Source organism: Helianthus annuus, chromosome 12 (genome assembly GCF_002127325.2).
Source record: "Helianthus annuus cultivar XRQ/B chromosome 12, HanXRQr2.0-SUNRISE, whole genome shotgun sequence".
In the NCBI taxonomy this organism is placed as follows: domain Eukaryota; kingdom Viridiplantae; phylum Streptophyta; class Magnoliopsida; order Asterales; family Asteraceae; genus Helianthus; species Helianthus annuus.
In genome coordinates, this window is record NC_035444.2 from 86,564,949 (window position 1) to 86,587,348 (window position 22,400).

Genomic DNA, 22,400 nt, shown 5'->3' on the forward strand with positions numbered 1-22,400 from the left:
ACAGATCGTGCTTAACAAGTAAACACCCTCTTGGATTGAAGGGAGCCGTGAGAGATTAGCCTGAACAGTTAACGATAGCATATAAGGTTAGCGGCGCGTTAAACGGTGCAATGTGTCTAAGTGTCGGATGGTAATCCGATCGGATGGCAATCCGATCGGATGGCCAGTCGATCGGATGTCAATCCGTTCGGATGGTCATCCGATCGGATGGCCATTCGATTGGATTGACATTCGTTTTGGGTAAGGACGTGTTTGTGTATGATGGCTTTGAAGTTTTCGTTGTAGCACTTTGAGAATAGAGAAGTATTTCTACCTTTGAGGTCGTCGATCGAACGGTCGTCCGATCGGATAGCGATCCAATTAGTAAGACACTTAGTGAGAACAAGTTCACAGCAGGATTGTCACTCGATCGGATAGCAATCCGATCGGTTGGCAATCCGTTAGTTACTAATGATCTTTGAAAATTGAAAATGATTAAGTGTCGAAGTTCCAAAAGTCATATGATCGGATGGTCGTTCGATCGGATGGCTATCTGATCGGATGGCAATCCGTTCGACGTTCAGATCTTTGAAAAGTTAAATAAAAGTTTAAGTGTTGGAACCAGGTGAAAGCCAATCGGATTGAGGGTCGATCGGATGGCAATCCGATCGAACGGCAATCCGTCCCAACAATCTGATCGTCTTAGCACTTGATTATCTTGAAAGTTTTTGGCGGTTTGATCGAGACGGTATGACCATGATGCGTGTGAAGTGCGATACATTTTAGGTGTATATTTTAAGCCCTTTTTACACTTTTTTAGCCAAGTTTTAAATTTATAAACACGACATTTACTAACACTAAACACACATATGGGCAAGTGATCCCATCGTGGACGTAGTATAGTGTTGGTAAGATACCGAGGTCGTCCAAGGACACAAGAGCTTTTAGTACCGGTTTATCCTCAACGTCTAGTCAAATCAAAATGTTACAAAAAGATTTTTTTAAACTAGTAAAATAAAACTAACTAAAATGATGAAAACAAAATAAAAGTAAAAACAGATAGACAAGATTAATCACTTGGATCCGACTCGTGTGTAGTGTAACCTTTGATTATTTTCGCACTTTTGCACTTGTTTAAGAGATTATCTTAGTTATTTTAGTAGACCCCTCTTTTGAAGGTGACGTTACCCACAACCCAGTAGTTTGAGTCAGCAAGGATACAATCCTAAAGGGTCGGATTATTGAAAGATAATTAATTAAGTTATTAATGCATAATGTGGTAGGCCCCTCTTTTGAAGGCGACGTTACCATCGGCTAAGTAGTCTGAGTCAGCAGGGATACAGTCCTAAGTAGCCGGGTTAAAGTTTTAATAGTAGTTTAACTTATGAGGGATCAAAGAGTTTGGACCCCCACCATCCAATATCGTTGGGTATTGAAGGAGATCCTACTAAATTTGATCCAGGTCCTTTGCAGGATCTATACACTGAACAATGGCAAGACTCTTACCAAACTGTTCCCTTAACCCCCGACCAGGTAGCCAACATACCTCCATATAGACCGTGGAGATATGAATGGTGAAAATCTTTTATTTTATATAGACAGTAAAATAATGCCAAGACACCACGGACAGACGATAAGGAAGAATCACCTTCAACATAAGAAACTAGTAATTAAAGTCATTAATACAAAACCAATTAAAAAGTGCAAAAGATTAAAAGTAAAAAGTATTACACTAAACACTTGTCTTCACCAAGTGATGTAAGAGACTTAGGCAAACATGTCCTTTGATTGTCAAGAACTCTTACGATCAATCTTGGATCCCGAGACGACTAACACACTCTATGATGGACAATGGATGATGGTGGTGGATGATGGTGTTGTGATGGTGGTGGGTGATGGGTGAAGTGTGAGAGAGGTGGTGTACCAAGGGATGAGTTGCAAGAGCTCCAAGCACTCCTATTTATAGGCTGAACAGAAGCCTAGGCACGGCCCCGTGTCCACTAGGCACGACCCCGTGTCCATCTGACTCTCTCTCTTCATTAATTGCAATTCGCAATTTCATTAAATGCGTCTGCAACAATTGACCACGTCCCCGTGTCCGCTGAGCACGGCCCCGTGGTGGGCAGTAGAAGCTTCTATCACTTTGTCTTTTCTGCTGACACTTGGGCACGCCCCCATGCTCACTGAGCATGGGGCGTGTTCAGTCTTCTGCCTTCTTGTTTTGCTTTGGGAAGATGCTGTCGGGTGGTCGGGCATGCCACGTTTGTTCCTTTTCTTGTATTTATGTTAGATTTAGCTGTATTTTTGCTTCTTTTGTTCATTTGAGCTTATTTAATCCTGAAAATACAAAAGGAAGACAAAAGCACACTTTTTCCAACATTAGTACTAAAAAAGGGTTAGTTTTATGCCACAATTGATGTAATTTATATGTTGCATTTTGTGCACATCGAATACCCCCACACTTGAATCTTTGCTTGTCCTCAAGCAAAACTGTTTATAATGTGGCTTTTTCACTCCCAAATGGAATGGGTAGAAGAGAAGGTTTTTGGACTTGTCATAGAGTGTCGGGATTTCCAAGATTCTTTATTTAAGTTTTATTTTTATTTATTTACAATCCTATTCGTCATGATTTATTAAAAACGTTTCATAAGATAATTTACTTATTAGGGCATAACATGCCTTTTTAAAATTCCATTTATATACAAGTTCACATACCTCACGGGGGATCACTCAACACTCGGCCGAAGGTGTATTTTTAGTGAATCACTCGAGAGCGGCATGGAACTTACTCCTACCATAGGCTTGCCAAACAATCAATCCTCCTCCTTTTTAACTATATACCTTTGTAAATATCAAGAGGACTTTTTGGGTGAAGGGTTAGGCTTGGGCTAAAGGTGGGTGGTTGGGTTAGTGGTTAGTAAAAGGGCGAAAAGCGTAAAAAGCATCGTTTTTTTAAGACTTTTTATTTTTCACAATTTTATTTTTTTTTTTACTTTGATGAACCATTTCTTTCAAACAAGGTTAATTTTGATGAACTTGTTTGTTTGTTTGGTTTCAGCAACTTTTTTTTTTTTTTTGAAAAGTCATAAGAAAAACTAAGCTTTGTTACTAAAAGAAAAGGTTAAAATAAAAAGGTTTAGATGGGTAAAAATGGTGATTGTTTTGGGTTAAGAAATGAAAAGGTTTAGGCTCAAAGGGGTCAACTAGGGGGATTTTGGGTAGGTGGTAAAAAAATGAAAAATAATGGTGTAGAAAGAAAAAAGGGTTAGTCCTAATGCCTCCATCATTTACTTACTCGGGTTTAAGTTGGTAAGGACCGGGAATGTATTGTTGTGGCAAGTTCTAGAGTCGTACGAACTAAGCGGCTATTCACACAAGAAACGAAAAATGAGCATTTAGTGTAAAGATATGTATTTGTATGCTCAATAAAGGCTCAAAACTCACTTTTGTGGGAATGGGTTTTTATGTGATCAAGTATATATAATCAATATTAACTAAGCTTGTCATGTCGTTTCATAATTTTCTTATGTTGGTTCTTTTTATCACGACGCTATCGGTTGTAAACTTGTAAAAATATAACCTTGTTAGAACTTGAAATTCCCAACTTAAACTTAGACAAGTAAAAAAATGAAAATTTTTTTGAAAAAAATTTGGGGTGATTAGCGGTTCCAATAGAGTTTTGTGTAAGGCTTGTTAATTAGGACTTACAAGATTCAAAGTTTTAGCATCCCCCACACACTTAAATTACACATTGTCCTCAATGTGTCCCAAAAATAAGTTTTTAGGTTGATTGAATGTGTAAAAGGGTGTTAAAAGCAAAATTTTATGTTACTGGCACTCTGGACACGGCCCCGTGGTGACCGGGCACGGCCCCGTGTTCAGGTGCCAGTGACAAAATTTAATAAATAGGGAACAGAAGCCTGGACACGGGGGCGTGTTCAGTGAACACGGCCCGTGTCCAGTTACCTGAACTGGGCGATTTCTACAGATTGTGCAGCACGGGGCCGTGTTGGGCGGACACGGCCCGTGCTGAACTTGTTGTAATGAAGAAATTTTTGTCGGATGGCCATAGGTTTTCGTGCATGGGGTGATGTTTCTCGTTTCCCTTGTTATCCTTGACCATCCCGAGTGTGTTTTATTCCTGCAAATTAAACTAAAAATTAATCTAAGCTAAACTAAGGATAGTTCCGCGGAATGCCTCCGTGGTGCGCCACGTTTATAAGGGTCCTTGGCTAGACCCAAAGTGAGGTCATATATTTTCCGAGCGGGATGTTTTGCATCCCATGTTGCACCGTCGGAGAGCATCATCCAAACTCGAATCAATGGCCTTCATGTAATTGACTGGGTCATTGTCCTCTACTCTCTTCCCAACTCCAAACTTCACTTCCTTATCCCCAAACTTCAAAGTAAGTGTTCCGTCATTCATGTCTACCACTGCTTGCGTGGTGGCTAGAAATGGCCTCCCTAGTATGAGGGGGACTTCGGTGTCCTCTTCCATATCTAGTATGACAAAGTCGGTCGGGTAGACGAAATTGTCGACTTTGACCAATAGATTTTCAGCGACACCTTGTGGGTATTTGACGGATCTGTCGGCAAGTTGTATACTCATCTTGGTAGGGCTTGTTTTTCCTAGGACGAGTCGTTTGAACATTGATGCAGGCATGAGGTTAATGCTAGCCCCAAGGTCGGCTAGTGCATTACGAACGGGGGATTCCCTGATCGAGCAAGGAATTGTGAAGCTTCTAGGATCAATCTTCTTTTGTGGGAGTTTGTTGAGTACGAGGACGGAGCATTCTTCGCCTAGGTTAACTAATTGCAATGATTCAATTTTTCTTTTATGAGTGAGGAAGTCCCTCATGAATTTTGAGTATTTAGGCATTTGAGTTAGGACTTCGATAAAAGGAATATTAACATGTAATTGTTTTAGTAGATTTTCGAATTTTGCGAATTGCTCATTGGTCTTTTGACGAATTAACCTACCGGGGTATGGAACCGGAGGAGCCTTGGTAGGCTCTTGAACTAGAGGAGAAGTCTTCTCTTGTTGGGGCGTTGTTGTGCTTCCCTCAGTTGGCGGTGGTGGAGCTTCTTCGGAACCCACGGTACGGTTTCTTAACGTTATGAGATGGACTTGTGCTTTTGGGTTTGTTTCGGTATTACTTGGTAATGCGCCTTGTGGTCTCTCGGAGAAATTTTGAGCTAATTGATTTATTTGTTTTTCAATGTTTTGTATACTAGCTTGTTGATTTCTAAAATTCGATTTCAATTGTTGAAATCGATCAGAGTTTTTCTTTTCAGTGTCGGAGATGAGGTGAGATACAGTATCTTTAAGCCTTTCTCGTCCACCTTGTTGTTGAGGGAAATTTTGTGACTCATTTCTTGGTTGTTGAAAGTTTGTTCGTTGGTTTAGGCTTTGTTGGTTACTACTATTGCCGGGTTCTCTCCAACCAAGGTTAGGGTGGTTACGCCATCCTTGGTTGTAGGTACCCGTTGGAGGACCCGACGGCCTAGGTCTGTTATCAATGTAGTTTACCGACTCTGGTTGATCATCTATTTCTTTCATACAACTCCAATTTTCATGTGGCCCACCACACCCTTCACAAGCCATAACCGAGACCGTTTTTGTCATTTCTAACTTTTTGATTTTTGAAGAAAGGGCCTCGATTTGGGCTTGTAAAGAAGTGCTTTCATCAACCTTATGGGCGCCCGGGGCAATAGATTTATTGCCTCGGGGAGTGTGCCACTGGAAATTGGTTTGAGCAATTTCCTCAATTTGATTGTATATTTCATGTGGGAGGCGATTACCTAAAAGTCCCCCGGAGCTAGAGTCAAGTGTTTGTCTTGTGTGTGGCAACAACCCATTGTAGAAAGTGGATACTTGTTGCCATACCGCAAGACCGTGATGAGGACACTTTCGCAATAGCTCCTTGAACCTTTCCCAAGTTTCATATAAGGATTCCCCATCCTCTTGTGAATATGTATTAATTTCAGTCATTAATTTAGCCGTTTTAGCGGGAGGGAAATACTTATATTGAAATTTTTGGGCTAGTTCATCCCAGGTGTTTACCGAACCAACTGTGAGGGCGTTGAGCCAAGCTTTTGCTCGGTCTTTTAGTGAAAATGGAAACATTCGAAAGCGGATGGCGTCATTTGATGCTCCATTGATCCGAAAGGTATCACATATTTCTAAGAAATTAGTAATATGTAGATGGGGATCCTCGTCCGCAAGCCCATGGAAGGTTGCGGAGTTTTAAAGCATTTGTATCAAATGTGGCCGAAGTTCGAAGTTGTTAGCTTCAACATTTGGTGCATTGATAGCGGCGCCGAGATTACCCACGGTGGGTCGTAGGTAATCCATGAGGGTACGTTGGTCCGCCATTGGAAGTGGGTCCCCCGAAACCTTCTCTTGGTTTTTAGCTTTAAGTCTTTTTCTAAGAAAGCGTTCGGGTTCTTCTAGAGGTTCTTTTATGTCTCTACTAGAACTGGAGCTCATACACTACGTAGAAGGTTCAGATGTGGTGTCTGGTTCCAAGTCCTGCAATAAAAACAGAAAAGAATGTTGGTCAGGAAGTTCACCACGACCCCGTGCTCAGTGAACACTGCCCGTGGTCGGAGATACATCGATTGTTTCCCGGATCCCTGTTACTGGAAAGTTGGACACGGCCCCGTGTTGCACCGACACGGCCCCGTGCTCAGCTCTCTGTAAGTCGGAAAATAAAAACTGCCAGTGACACTGCTGGGCACGGCCCGTGTCCGACCAGGCACGGCCCGTGCTGAGCTCTGCAGAAGCTGAAAAATTAAGAAAATCTAAAAAACAAAAATAAAATAGAAAAAATGATTAGGCCGCTGATTCCTAACTTTCTTAAAATCCTTTTGTCCCCGGCAACAGCGCCAAAAAAACTTGATGCGTATGAAGTGCGATATATTTTAGGTGTATATTTTAAGCCCTTTTTACACTTTTTTAGCCAAGTTTAAAATTTATAAACACGATATTTACTAACACTAAACACACATATGGGCAAGTGCACCCATCGTGGACGTAGTATAGTGTTGGTAAGATACCGAGGTCGTCCAAGGACACAAGAGCTTTTAGTACCGGTTTATCCTCAACGTCTAATCAAATCAAAATATTAGAAAAAGATTTTTTTAAACTAGAAAAATAAAACTAAATAAAATGCTGAAAACAAAATAAAAGTAAAAACAGAAAGACAAGATGAATCACTTGGATCCGACTCGTGTGTAGTGTAACCTTTGATTATTTTCGCACTTTTGCACTAATTTAAGAGATTATCTTAGTTATTGTAGTAGGCCCCTCTTTTGAAGGTGACGTTACCCTCAACCCAGTAGTTTGAGTCAGCAAGGATACAATCCTAAAGGGTCGGATTATTGAAAGATAATTAATTAAGTTATTAATGCATAATGTGGTAGGCCCCTCTTTTGAAGGCGGCGTTACCCTCGGCTAAGTAGTCTGAGTCAGCAGGGATACAGTCCTAAGTAGCCGGGTTAAAGTTTTAATAGTAGTTTAACTTATGAGGGGATCAAAGAGTTTGGACCCCAGCCATCCAATACCATTGGGTATTGAAGGAGATCCTACTAAATTTGATCCAGGTCCTTTGCAGGATCTATACACTGAACAATGGCAAGACTCTTACCAAACTGTTCCCTTAACCCCCGACCAGGTAGCCAACATACCTCCATATAGACCGTGGAGATATGAATGGTGAAAATCTTTTATTTTATATAGACAGTAAAATAATGCCAAGACACCACGGACAGACGATAAGGAAGAATCACCTTCAACATAAGAAACTAGTAATTAAAGTCATTAATACAAAACCAATTAAAAAGTGCAAAAGAATAAAAATAAAAAGTATTACACTAAACACTTGTCTTCACCAAGTGACGTAAAAGACTTAGGAAAACATGGCCTTTGATTGTCAAGAACTCTTACGATCAATCTTGGATCCCGAGACGACTCACACACTCTATGATGGACAATGGATGATGGTGGTGGATGATGGTGTTGTGATGGTGGTGGGTGATGGGTGAAGTGTGAGAGAGGTGGTGTGCCAAGGGATGAGTTGCAAGAGCTCCAAGCACTCCTATTTATAGGCTGAACAGAAGCCTGGGCACGGCCCCGTGTCCACTGGGCACGGCCCCGTGTCCATCCGATTCTCTCTCTTCATTAATTGCAATTCGCAATTTCATTAAATGCGTCTGCAACAGTTGACCACGCCCCCGTGTCCGCTGAGCACGGCCCCGTGGTGGGTAGTAGAAGCTTCTATTACTTTGTCTTTTCTGCTGACACTTGGGCACGCCCCCGTGCTCAATGAGCACGGGGCGTGTTCAGTCTTCTGCCTTCTTGTTTTGCTTTGGGAAGATGTTGTCGGGAGGTCGGGAATTGTCACGACCCCTGACCCCATCCTAGACGGAATCGGGAGCCGTGAGCAGTCCAGTGGTACCGGTGATTATTTTGAAAAACATTGCAGTGGAAATTTCATCAGGACCGTGAGTTAGGAAAAATATCAGAGTTTAGAAACACCGGATTTTATTTAAATGGATGGAATAAATTCCATGTTTTACAAAGGTAGCTTTTAATATAAAAACGATATTTCTTAATTTGATTTAATTTATAAAATAAGCCACTTCTTGAAGTCCTTCAGTGCCGGATCCAATCCTTACTCCAATTTACTGTAACTACCTGAAATGCATTTTAAAAAGGTTTTGTCAGCGGGAAATACTGAGTGAGTTCATTCAGGTTTTATGAAAATATATTTGTTATACTTTACAGCATTAAGAGTTTTTACATTTGCTTCTTAAAGATTGGCAAAAACTTAATCACTGCAAAGTATAACTAGAAAACAGTGTTATAAGTTACAGTATTAAGAGCGATTACAATGTTTCTAATATTAAACCAACTACCCACAGTACTTGTCACTCGAACATCCATCGGTAGCCTCTTTGCCCGATGGTGTCTGTGACTATGGTCATATCACTCATTGGCTAACTCGTTGTCCAATAGTGACGGTTATCAAGTAATGTATACAAAACCCCACATACCGGCTGTAATTTGGTGATTACAAAGACTTAATCCCTGTAATTATAACTTTGAAAATAATTTGGAGTTTTGTAAAACAGTTGATAAAAAGAGAATGACTCACATTATAAGCATGTAGTATTGAATTAACAAGCTTCCTGATTCAATTTCTTCTGAGAATTAGCATCTACTTTGATTGTAAGTATATGGGTAGAGTTTAGTCTACTGATAAGCCTGATAACCTAATTTAAACTATAATGCATACGAAAACTAGGTAATTAACTAATACAGCATTTACGATAAACTCACGAGATTAAAACCCTCACAAAGAATGACAAAGTGTAATCACTTAAACATCCATCGGATTCACAACGAATGACAGAGTCTACCCCGAGTTTGGGCGGCACTCAAACATCCTGTCGGAATCACGACTAATGACAAAGGATAACACTAAAACATCCTGTCGGATAGTTTCAGTCGATTGGATATTGAATCGTAGCAGCGATTGAGTTAATACCCGGTATCGTAGCAGTACCCCGATATCTTAAATTTGAATTTTGAGTGGTGAGAATTCACTTTTGTGAATTGGTTTTGACACAGACGAATAGCTTGTGAACCAAGCTATTTATAGCCAAAAATTGACCCCCTCGCGTGACGCGAGTCGTCATAGGCTTGCTACGTGTATTGATAGGTTAGCTGATTTGATAAAATAATAATTTTAAATTTTGACAGCAAATTATTATGGATAATCATCGAGTAGGGCATACCCTCCCTGAGTTTTAGGGGCCCTGATCCTGATTCTGATTGTTATGAAAATTTTAGGAGTTGTGCAGGATTACTTGGGTGTCTCAACTAGGGTTTCCTATTGGGTAAATAAAATAATAGGCATGACTTTTGATGAAAGTTGTTTACAACATAGAATAATAAATAATAGTTTTGGGTAAATTATTAAAAAAAGAAATAAAATGGTGAGAAAAGAGAATGGACCCACTTTGTAACTTTAAGGTTCAACTAGAAAATCTTTTGGTATAAATTTTGGGTATAACTTCTAAGCTATTAAAAATATATAATGCACTCGTGGTAAGTATAGTATCCCTAATTCAACCTTGTCCCGAAGTTCCGAGATCGAATCCCAACAACTTAGTCGGGCAGAGCCCTGACATAAGTTATGAGGCTCAGATCAATGGCAAAGGGTAGCGGTGATCGGGAGTTAAAACACTTAAAACGGGGCAGAGCCTTATTATTATTATTATAGTGTAAATAAAAATAAAAATATAGAACTACAGAGATGAAAAAGGGGCGGCGAGACTGATTTATGAAAGAATGATTGTTTCTGAAGAGTGGATGTCCCTTTTTATAGTTGCACAATAAATTAGATGGTCACTCTATCCACTTACACGTAGCTTTTAAGCATTGAAATGATGGATACGTGTCTTTGAAACCTTCAAATGAGCCATACATATATATCTATACTAGGTTATCACCCGGGAATACTCCCGGGTTGTGAATCTTTATATCTAAAAAATAAATATACATCTATATATATTAATTAATAAAAATATACCATGTAGTTGTGAATCTTTATAACCTGGGAACTTCCCGGGCAGAAAAAATCAATTTATAATCTAATTATGTCATTAAATAAATTAAAAGACAAGTTTTCAAACGTTATTAAGTGTTTAAATAAATAAGTTAAAATTTGGTGTCAATACTATGCGGTACCAATGTTGAAATTAAAAGACATGTTTTCAAACGTTATTTGCCGTAAAATAACACTTTTTTTCCATGGGGCACCTCCTTCCTTTTCTTTACATGTGCACCCCCTATGCTATGCGATACGGTACCAGTTAAACCAAAGCACTTATGAAGAAATGAGTTGAGCCAAACCACTTTTTTTACCATAATCCCAAAGAAATAAAGGCACTTATGTTTTTACCTTTTTTAACCAAAACCCGATTACCAAATCTGACCCAATGCTAACTAAACCGAGTATTTAACACAATTGTACATGAAGCCACACATGACCTAAATAAAAACATAACAAAAAATTTCCACATCAAACTTTCCACAACAAAACTTTTAAACACATTAAAAGAAGATAATTGAGATATATTTCCTTTTTTAAACAACCAACAAATCAAATTTTATCACCCGAGAACTTCCCGGGTAGGAAAAATTAATTTATACTAATCAAATTATGTCATAAATAAAATAAAAAGACATGTTTTCAAAAGTTATACGTATAAAGAATCCATACATATTGTTTCTATATCAATTTAAATTTATACAAGTCGCAAGCTGAATCATTAAAAAAATACAACTAATAAGATCGAATGTGTATTACAAACTTTTCATGCCGCGCATGCGTTGGGAATTTGATACCTATTATAAAACATTACGGATAAAAATCAAATTACCTTAAAGGCCTAAACTTAATCGTAACTGCTTCTTCCTTTGAATCACAACGATGGGCGAGATCGGCTGAAAGGTTTGAAAAAAAAATATCTCATTTTCATGAATCAATTGAACTTCATAGCGATACCCAGGAAGCGTGAATGAGGGTTTAGGTTATTGCAGAGGTTGAAGCAGAAGAGAAAGAGGGGTTTTTGTAAAAGAACGTATGAGCATCCATAAACGGCCTGAAGGGTAGAATGGGGAATTAGGGTTATTACATACTTTATATAACCGGGTAAAAAATGGGTATGGGCACCGCGCCTCAGCCCATATAAAAGTAATTTCGACTCACTTGTTTTCCCGCTCAAATCAATGTGAGGAGGCTTCACAAGATGCCATGTGTCCCACAAGATTATGAGCATTTTTTTAAAACATGAATTGACTTAAAAGGTCAAGCCACACAAATCAAAACAACAATGTATATATGCATCACCAAAGAATTTTTTTCGCAAGGCAGTGGTGGTCGTTAGACCGTGTCAGCATCACTACCAAATAACCCACCGAGGAAGCGGAGGCGGTGGGTTCAAGAGTAACCAACATTAAGCTTCTCCATTTTGTACATAAAGTCATTTTGGTTGTGTTCATAGAATTTATGCAAATTAATAGGAACTCATTACCAGAGAGAACGGATAGTTGAAGATAAGGAAGCCTCAGAAAAGAAGAGAGAACTTTAGACTGCATTCATTATACCAGTTACCTGGGAAGCCTTAACAACTTGATTAAAATAGTTTTGTGCGCAAGAGGTGTACTCTCGTGTCTCATATATCAAATCAACATACCTCTACAAAACATTTCCATCATAGGAGCTGCCAATATTGCTCTGCTAAAGCAAAATCACCTCAGACCTATTCAAAAGAACAAACAGATGTGAAAAATCATTAAATGAATCCATGAACAATGATGTGTGTATTGAAATAGATATTAATCAAACAAATTAAAAATAAAAAAAAAACTCTTTCAAGTATTTTGCATAATGCTAAGAAGCATTATGTTTCCAGGGTCTGCTACAATCATAATCATACTCTGATAATACAAATCGTGTTAATATTGTTAAGATCATTCTAGTACCCAACAAAATTATGATAATATATAGAAATTTTAAGAATCATAAGTGACTCAAAAGTGGAAATAAAATCCAATTACACTTTAATACTGTCAACATTGTGAGCAAAGTTCCAGATCAACCTAGTCATAATCACCTTTTAGGCCACCATGATGTGGAGCAGTATCCCGACTCGCTATCGTTATTTTCTTATTATGGTCTACAACATAAAAAAGATCATCATCATCACCATTACTGACATTATTTCTTAATAGTATTGTTATATTATTGAATAAAGAAATATTTATACAATTGCCAGCATTAACATTTTATTTTATAAATGCATTTCAAAACTAAACACAACATAAACTAATACCAATTCCACTTCATTTCATGGTAATTAACAAAAAAACATGGTCATAACTTCAATTTTCATTATGAATTCATGTAATGTCCTTTGATCAATTTAATTCTTGTTATGATACCTAATTAAGAACGTAAAGATAACACCATATCATGATTACCAGCCGGGCAATCATTTTCACATACATAATGTGTTTTGAATCAACTTCAGAGAAAAAAGATCAACAAAATCATAGAATTTGAAAGTATACCATCCGTTTTGGCACTCGTTGATCCATTAGAGTCCATGTTGACTGCTCCGGTGATCCCACAGGTGACCGAAGTTGTTTTGAGATGTACTTGGATCTTAACAGCCAGCAAACCTCTTTAAATAGTTTAAAATAAATGACCAATCAATGACTAAAAGTGTTACTGGAAAATCCTATCTCCACTGCTATTGGACTAAAAGTCTTGCCGGAATTTCACTTCACCACCATCAACGAACTCACCATATAAGCTTTCCACTTTTGTTGGCTCGAAGTGTTCGTTGAATCCGGCGATATCTCCAGAGCGTAACCTAAACATAAATAAAACCATACGAGAGTTAATTGGCGGTTAAAGGACCTGTGGCTTACACATGGAGATAGTATCGACAATCATACGACCTTGAAAAATCATCGCCGCTGTCGAGGGTTCAAAGTGTAACCCTAGTCCGTCTTCTCCATAAACACCACCAGTCACAACCGACGGCTGTGAAACCGGATCATCCTAACCTCTAACCGCCTACATTGCCCCTCCGCACAGCCACTCCAGATCCGTGTAAACATAAAGTGAGCATCTCTCCCAACTTCTCACTTTGCAGTAGGCTTTTTCTGCTGCAAAAACCCACCAAAAACCAAGAAAGAAGTTTGGGACACTGTGAGGCATGCACGCGTATTCGATGAATTCACCTCAACTGGTTGTGTGCTACTAACCTGAAACCCAAATATCAAAAATCGAACACATAGAAGACACTCCGGTTAATAACACAACTGCAAATATATGAAAACACAAATGGTGTACATACCTCGCTATTTGCATCGATGATAATGTATTCCTCGCCAAATTATCCATATGTGATTTCTTTGACTCTAAATAATCAACAATAAACAAAATAAAGAAGCTGATATATGGAAACAAATTTTCATTCATGCATTTTAACAAACACTTCATATGGATTCAATCTTAGCACTTACTCACATCAAACAATTGTATTGAAAATTAAACTAACATTGATTATTAAAGTGTGATGTCGAGAAAGAAAACGTATACATACCTTTAGATTGAAAGTGAGTCCTCGCTTCGATAAGTTCTTCGACGACGCTTGCAAATGTCTGTTTAACAACAAATCTTAACTGGACTACGATAGCGTAGAATGTTTCTATATGCCATTGAACCAAATTTGTTAAAAACATACCTTAATTTGAAACAAAAAAAAACCTAGATATCAAGAAGTAAGAAGAATCGGTAAGAGAGTTGCATAAAAATATAAAGCATAATCGGTCGATTTGAAAACAGGTACCGAAACAAAACCCTAATTCCTAAGACTCCTGCAACCAACAACTCTTAAAACGTAAAAAAAACAGTAAAATTAATCCAAATCTAAAATATGTAACGCACTCTGACAAGAAAACAAATTAAACCTCAGATTAGTCTGACATAAACCACAAATCAACCCTTGTAACACAAAATCCATTGAACGACGAACGGAACAAACGTTGACAACTGAAATAATGGAAACCAAGAAAACCAAATGTCAAGATATATAAGATAGATCTCAACACTTCAGAAACGATGAAGAAGAGGATGAGCGATATTCAAACCGGGATAATGTAAACAATCACCTAGTGGACGAATGAGAAGTTGATGAGATATTCATACCAAGAATCAATAACTTACACCAGATTATGCTCATGCTCGATGATTGTTGATGCAATTAGGGTTCGCGATGATGAAAGATTGATGTCTTCGTTGAGATTCGGAGTGAGACGGCCAGAAAAATGGATATCAAAATTAGGGTTTGTGCAAGGGAAGAATCCGTGTTTAATATGAGACCCGAATCCAGTAACGACCCAAAGTCCGACCCACACCATTCGGATCCCGCTTTCATTTTCGTAAAATCGTGAATGATGAAGGCATTTGAGAATTCCCTCCTAAACTCAAAAATATAAGTTGCCACATCAGCAAAAATGTCTCAAATCCAATGCCACCTAGCCCAAATCACATCTCATTTATATATATATATATATATATATAGATATTAATATTTGAATTGATTTTGATGCAGACACGTCTTTACATAATTTCAAATTGAAATTGAATTATGATTTTAACTATATTATTATCTTTTTTACTTTATATAGTTATAATAAATTTAACTGCTTCACTTATTTGGCGTGTATAACTTCTAAAATATGACGTTCTAGAAAATAATAAATATGTCTTTAGAATGAGTATATTTTTGTCTACATTTGGGTCTAAGTTTTATTAAAAATAAAGTATGTTCAAATACGATGTATTTTTATAATTTTATTATTATATGGTTCCTAGACCCGTCTAGGCATTCCATATTTTTAACAATCAACTTACCCGTAATCTACCCGTCTAATAATATAAATTTTTATACACTTTTATTTTATTAGTAAGGTCCCCCATATACGGCAAATTAAGTAGTATAATATTTCAACCAACTATATATATATAAAATAGTGTTTAGAATTATTTGGGTTGAATATTTATAATAAAAATGAACTAGTTACTAGTGGTTAATAAATTTAACCAAACCTATAATTCTTATATAAAAGTAGGAATGTTACAGGCATGCCACGTTTGTTCCTTTTCTTGTATTTATGTTATATTTAGCTGTATTTTTGCTTCTTTTGTTCATTTGAGCTCATTTAATCCTAAAAATACAAAAGAAAGACAAAAGCACACTTTTTCCAACATTAGTACTAAAAAAGGGTTAGTTTTATGCCACAATTGATGTAATTTATATGTTGCATTTTGTGCACATCAGACCACGTGCTAAACAATAGAAACCCCATCTTGACCCAAGTGATCCGATTGAACAGGAACCACCCTAGTCCGATCAGTTAACTGTTCGAGACGGTTGTTCATGTTTAACCCGAAATCAGTTGTCCCTTGGATAGAATTCAGATCTTGGACCAACACATCACTCAGAAAGAGGAGAAGGTCAGAACGAGCTCCGATTCTACCGGTTTTGAGTGCATTGAGTGTAAAAGAGTTGAAAGAAAGTTAGAAAACCATCTTTCAATCCTTTTAATCATGAACATGTGTAGATCTATGCAAAAATATTGTTTATTCTTGTGGAAATCTCTGGGATCCGAGTTGTTCTTGGTGGAATAAGGCCAAACTTTGAAGTTCATAAGAACTCCATGATGACATCATCCTAGAACACCTCAAATCCACTGATTTCACGGTTAAAAGTTAAGATTTAAAGGTGAAAAAGATGAAGAAGTGTGTGTAGATCATAGAAGTATAAGATTTAGGTTGAAAACTTACAAGAATCGCGAGAAATTGAGAGAAATGAGTGCTTGAGCGAGCTGGTCGAGTGAGAGAGGCTGTCACATCACAAATGATGTGACAGGAGGGTATTTATAGGGTTTCCAAAAGAGGAAAGTGCACAAGGATCGGATGGTGCCTCGATCGGATGGCAATCTGATCGGATGGCCACTCGCTCGGTTGGCCATTCGATCCGGCGTGTTGAGTTTTGTTGTTTCGATTCGCGTGTTGAGCGTTGCGATGCGTTTAAGCGAGGTTCGATGCGATAGATTAATAATAAGCACACAAATACTATATCTAACATACAATCATCATAAATAACTTGCGTTTAGCGTCTGCAATTCGATTGCGATAGAGTTGCGATTGTGTTTCGATTAATCACCACAAACATAAACATAATTAAACATCCACAAGTAACATATAAATAGCACACACACACGTAAAACATTATGCGATGCAACAAGCGATAAAACGATAAAACATGCGATAAACATCGATTATACCTCGATTATTAATAGATACTCCACATAATACAAATAAAGCGACAAAATAAAGATTCGATTGCAAGTCAAAGAATCAAATCGGTAGTTGAGCAAGGAGTGACAGATCGCAATTAGCAATCTTTTCTTCCTTTGACTTCAATCTTGACTTTGACTTTGACTTTCGTAGCACGGGGTGTTACACCTTGAATTTCCAATGAACGATGTTTGATTTTTTAACTTTTTTGGCGTTTTACCGAGAAATAGAACGCCACTAAATAAACCACCTTAAAACTGTAAATTTGATCATACTGAAATCAATAATGTTTTGCTGTATGGTGATGGACAACATTGTTAATCCTCAGTTAAGAAAGATGTCTGACAATGTTGTCCATCCTATACAGCTAAACTTTATTGACAAACAAACCTCAATAATGTTTTTGTATGTTTTGGCGTTATAAATTGGATGGAAGTTGAGGATAAAGTCAATAAGATTTTACTCAATGAAATGGACAATATCCTTACTTAAGGACTTTGTCCATTACATTGAGCGGAAGCTTACAGACAACCAAACTGAATTTCAAATAAACGTTTTGGTTTAGAAGATATTTGATGTTTGGGTTTTTTGGCGTTTCTAAGACGAATGGTATATATTAAATATGGCGTTTGGGTTTTGTGTGTGTTTTTAATTGAATGTCTGAGATGTTGTATATATAGGATTTTTTGGCGGTTTTTTTAGGCGGGATTTTATTATAATTAAGTTTGGCGTTTTATATCTAATTGCGTTTTTAGTTAGAATGGCGTGTGATTTTTGTTTGACATTTTATTTCATGAGATGGCATTTTGTGTAGAGGAGTCAAAAGACTCTTTTACCCTTAATGAAGCGCGTCCACGTAATAAAATTGATGTTATTTACGAAAACACCACCACGCCAATCTAGTCCATAGATTGTTTTGATCGGACGATTCATAAGCGTTCTCACACTTTCCACCGTTTTCTCTAAATCCTGACCCTATATTATATATATATATATATATATAACAATTTAATACTAGATTTATATATATATAGCAATTTAATACTAACAGTTCAGAATACTAACAATTGTAGCAAGTATAAACTAACTAAGCGTTAACACACTAACATTTAACACTAACAACTAATAATTAAGACTTAAAACACTAATAGCAGCAGTAAGAAGAAAGACGAATGGTAGAAATAAGAAGAAAGGTACTCATATCGGAAAAATCAGTGATACATTGGTCAAATATCGGTACCGATATTCTGACCGATGTTTTGCACTATTAACTCGGTAGGGGAACGATAACCGATATATCAAAATATTAAAGGGATACCGATAATTATTAGTTGTTACCGCTCGGTGAAGATGGAGAAGCGGTGTTTGGTTACCGATCGGGAAGGAGGGAAGGAGAGAGGGGGTGTGTGTTGTGGGGTCCATGCCATCTCAACTAATCAAACATTTTTCCTTTTTTTTTTTCAAATAGTTTACCAATTCAAGAAGTGTCTAACCATTGCCAACACTTTTGAGCATAGTTTAAACACTTTTCATTGAATGACATGACACACTCTCATTGGTTGATTTTAAAATTTACCACTTTCAAGTTTCTAACCACTACCTACACCCTAACTATGTAGTGTAAATTTATATATTCTTAAAGACAAAGGTCGGTGACACCGACAAAAGACAAAACTGCCCTCCAGCGCTTCCCCCTTTGTTCTTCACTGTGTTTCATTCTTGGCTTTCAAATAACCTTTGTCTTCACGCACAACAGTTGTCTTCTCTCAGTCTAGGGTTACACAACCATTACCATGGAGGGCTGCACTAAACCCTAAATGTACCCTAATAGGCTTTTCTTCACGTACGTTCCTTTATCCTTGCATCAGCCTCTACAAATCAGGAACGGCGAAAAATTTAGTCTTAGGTTTGTCAAAATCAGCATCGGAAGCGCGACGAAGTGAGCAAGCAGCAACGACGACCAAAACAACCCGAAACGGCAGTCATTTAGGGATTCGGATTTCGGATTTTGCGGCAAGTGCAGCGACGGCGGTGACTCGGATTCTCCTTTCTTTCGATTTCAGGTTACCTCAAATCGATAACAGTCGAACACCTCCGCACGAACTCTCAGGCCACGGAGAACTCTCAGACCACGGATCGATTGAACAGAGGTAAGAGTTAGGCACTTAGTTTGTTTGTTCGTTGAATTGAGTGGTTAATTAGTGCATAAAATGAAAGTTGTAACTGATTTCAATTTTGTAGGTGCTGATTGTTTGTCGGTTGGAGAAGGGGCGTTTGTGGAGCACCACCCGAGCGGAAGGGTTTTCGTGGAATAAAGGTACACAAGATTCCATTGTGGTTTTAACTTTGAATTGTTGTACTATGGAGGTCACATTTGTGTCGTGGTTAATTGATTGTTGTAGATCTATGCCCTTAGACAATTTGGTTATACATTGCTCTATTATGCTCCATTTTCTTTATTTTGTCCCGGTTGCTTCTCATGTCTAATATAGTTTGGTAATTTGGTGTTAGAATTACCACTCATATAGTGCTAAGAATTGTAAATACTCATGTTCGAAAGAAGGTGCGTCGGCCACGGCAGTCGCTGAAAAAAAAAAGATAATAACTGGAAAATGATATTGCGAGAAGAGAGGAGGAGGGTCATCCATATGGTTGATACCATGTGAATAAAATAAACTGTTGAATTGATTTTCTCAATATTATGTTTACATGCATATATACACAAAGTATTTCCTGTGATTAAGTCTAACCTAATATCAAAGATTTAGACTATAATCTAATTAGATAAGTTTATTCACAAGATTCTATCACTGGTCTCAATGATTTTTTTCAAACTCTACTACTGATTGTCATTACATAATTTGAAAACAAACACAGAATATGATATCATTTACATGTTAAGATAATTTGTGTTGTGTCTTTTTGGTCTGTTGCCATGTTAAGCATACTCTAGCATCTCACAGCAAACCACCCCATCCACTTGAAGGGGACCCTTCTCTTTCCTTTGCTATTTGATTTTGTGGATCATTTATCAACTAGAAAGTCTTTTTCCTCCTGGAGCTCAAACAGAATGCAATAGATTAATTAAATTAGTTGTATTGATAAAAAATTACACCTTTCGTTTTTGTGGCCTACTTTCCTACAAAATCTATTTGATTAATGTGGTTTTACAAAATCTGTTATATGAATGGCGGCCTACTTTCGTACGTATGTTTGATTTTCATATCTTACTCTTTCATATCTTCAAGATGTTTTTTTGTGTTGCAGAATCAATTGCGTTCAGGTTCTCTATTGTTTTTGCGAGTCGTTACAGGTACTATACGTGTTATCCGTTTGATTTTTGCGATGTGCCCGCGCCGCAACGCGCATCACACGTTAATGTCATCACCGTATATTGTAACCGCAATGCATACAGTATACAGAGTTAGATCGGATATGTCAAAACATGTGTTTTTATATGGTTAACGAATCATATAACATGCCGCCGACTATAAACAACTAAGGTGTCGCCGCCGTAATGCGCGGCATATGGCAGTTTTAACGTACCTGTCATTTTAAATTCATGTTTCAACGTAAACGACTCACGTTTTGACATAATTTTTTCTCTCAAACGAGTCTGGTAAAAAATAATACGTTTTTATACTTATTTTGTGTACGTTCGTAAACTGTGTTCGAAAGCGAGTCGGGTCAAATATAATGCGTGTTCATTCGACGAAGACGTAAATTTTTTTTGGATAAAGAGTCAAGTCAAATATACACTACAAATGCAACTTATTATAACTTTCGACGCCGCCGCAACGCGCGGCAGGTCAAGATCCTAGTATATATTAAAGAAGAAGGTCGGTGGAGAAATCCACCAACCCCTTCTACCCCATAAACTTTGGTATAATGACAAAACAAACCCTCTAATTTTATACATGTCACTTTTACCTCTAAAGATTCAAACCCCTTCTACTCCATAAACTTTGGTATAATGACAAAACAAACCCTCTAATTTTATACATTATATATAATTATATTATTATATATATATTAAAGAAGAAGGTCGGTGGAGAAATCCACCAACCCCTTCTACCCCATAAACTTTGGTATAATGACAAAACAAACCCTCTAATTTTATACATGTCACTTTTACCTCTAAAGATTCAAACCCCTTCTACCCCATAAACTTTGGTATAATGACAAAACAACTCTAATTTTATACATGTCACTTTTACCTCTAAAGATTCAAAAGTTTCGAATTTATCCTAAAACTAATTTTTTACGTTGTTTTTTTGATGTACGTGTCCGTATAAATTTGAGTTCGTCTACGCTTTAACGTGATTTAAAAAAAATGAGTCGGGTCAGTTACAAAATGTTTTACTTTTATGTACGTTTTGATGTAAATTTTGTTTGAAAATAAAATCGGGTCAAATATAATATGTTTCATTCGACGAGATAAATTTGAGTTACTATATGTTTTGACGTAAGTTTAGTTCAGAAACGAGTTGGGTCGATTTTAGTCTATACTTTATCACGTCGCGTACGATGCCACCACAAGTATTTATTTTATGTACGTTTTGGATTGGTCTACGTTTCGACGTAAATTTTGTTTGGAAACAAGTCGGGTCAAATATAATATATTTTCATTCAACGACATGAATTCGGATTACTCTATGTTTCAACGTAAATTTAGTCCGGGTACGAGTCTGATTGATTGTAGTCTATAATTTATTATTATATATATATTAAAGAAGAAGGTCGGTGGAGAAATCAACCAACCCCTTCTACCCCATAAACTTTGGTATAATGACAAAACAAACCCTCTAATTTTATACATGTCACTTTTACCTCTAAAGATTCAAACCCCTTCTGCCCCATAAACTTTGGTATAATGACAAAACAAACCCTCTAATTTTATACATGTCACTTTTACATCTAAAGATTCAAAAGTTTCGAATTTATCCTAAAACTAATTTTTTACGTTGTTTTTTTGATGTACGTGTCCGTATAAATTTGAGTTGTCTACGCTTTAACGTGATTTTAAAAAAAAATGAGTCGGGTCAGTTACAAAATGTTTTACTTTTATGTACGTTTTGATGTAAATTTTGTTTGAAAACAAAATCGGGTCAAATATAATATGTTTCATTCGACGAGATAAATTTGAGTTACTATATGTTTTGACGTAAGTTTAGTTTAGAAACGAGTTGGGTCGATTTTAGTCTATACTTTATCACGTCGCGTACGATGCCGCCACAAGTATTTATTTTATGTACGTTTTAGATTGGTCTACGTTTCGACGTAAATTTTGTTTGGAAACAAGTCGGGTCAAATATAATATATTTTCATTCAACGACATGAATTCGGATTACTCTATGTTTCAACGTAAATTTAGTCCGGGTACGAGTCTGATTGATTGTAGTCTATAATTTATCACGTCCAGTATGGCGCCGCCGCAACGCGCGGCAGGTAAAAAAAACTAGTTTCTATAAT

General features: G+C 37.2%; 2 long non-coding RNA genes and 1 other non-coding gene across 32 annotated transcripts; 2 read left to right on the top strand and 1 right to left on the bottom strand.

The window, feature by feature from the left end:
- Positions 1-5,870: 5,870 nt before the first annotated feature.
- LOC118485362 lies at positions 5,871-5,977 on the top strand. The gene has a single exon (XR_004875662.1). It is a non-coding gene; the product is annotated as a small nucleolar RNA R71 (small nucleolar RNA).
- Positions 5,978-11,235: 5,258 nt separating this feature from the next.
- Positions 11,236-14,912, bottom strand: LOC110895401. 30 transcript variants are annotated; one of them, XR_004875009.1, is made up of 8 exons: positions 14,735-14,910; positions 14,534-14,615; positions 14,413-14,440; positions 14,167-14,271; positions 13,918-13,981; positions 13,517-13,825; positions 13,124-13,428; positions 11,335-12,312 (listed from the first exon to the last, which is right to left on the bottom strand). It is a non-coding gene; the product is annotated as an uncharacterized LOC110895401 (long non-coding RNA). The 30 variants fall into 30 exon arrangements; XR_004875008.1 differs by having other exon boundaries at positions 13,124-13,236; positions 13,361-13,428; positions 14,167-14,440; XR_004874995.1 differs by having other exon boundaries at positions 11,236-11,652; positions 12,085-12,164; positions 12,247-12,312; positions 14,167-14,910.
- Positions 14,913-18,736: 3,824 nt separating this feature from the next.
- LOC110896884 lies at positions 18,737-20,256 on the top strand. The gene is made up of 3 exons (XR_002568249.2): positions 18,737-19,078; positions 19,170-19,245; positions 20,196-20,256. It is a non-coding gene; the product is annotated as an uncharacterized LOC110896884 (long non-coding RNA).
- Positions 20,257-22,400: the final 2,144 nt, after the last annotated feature.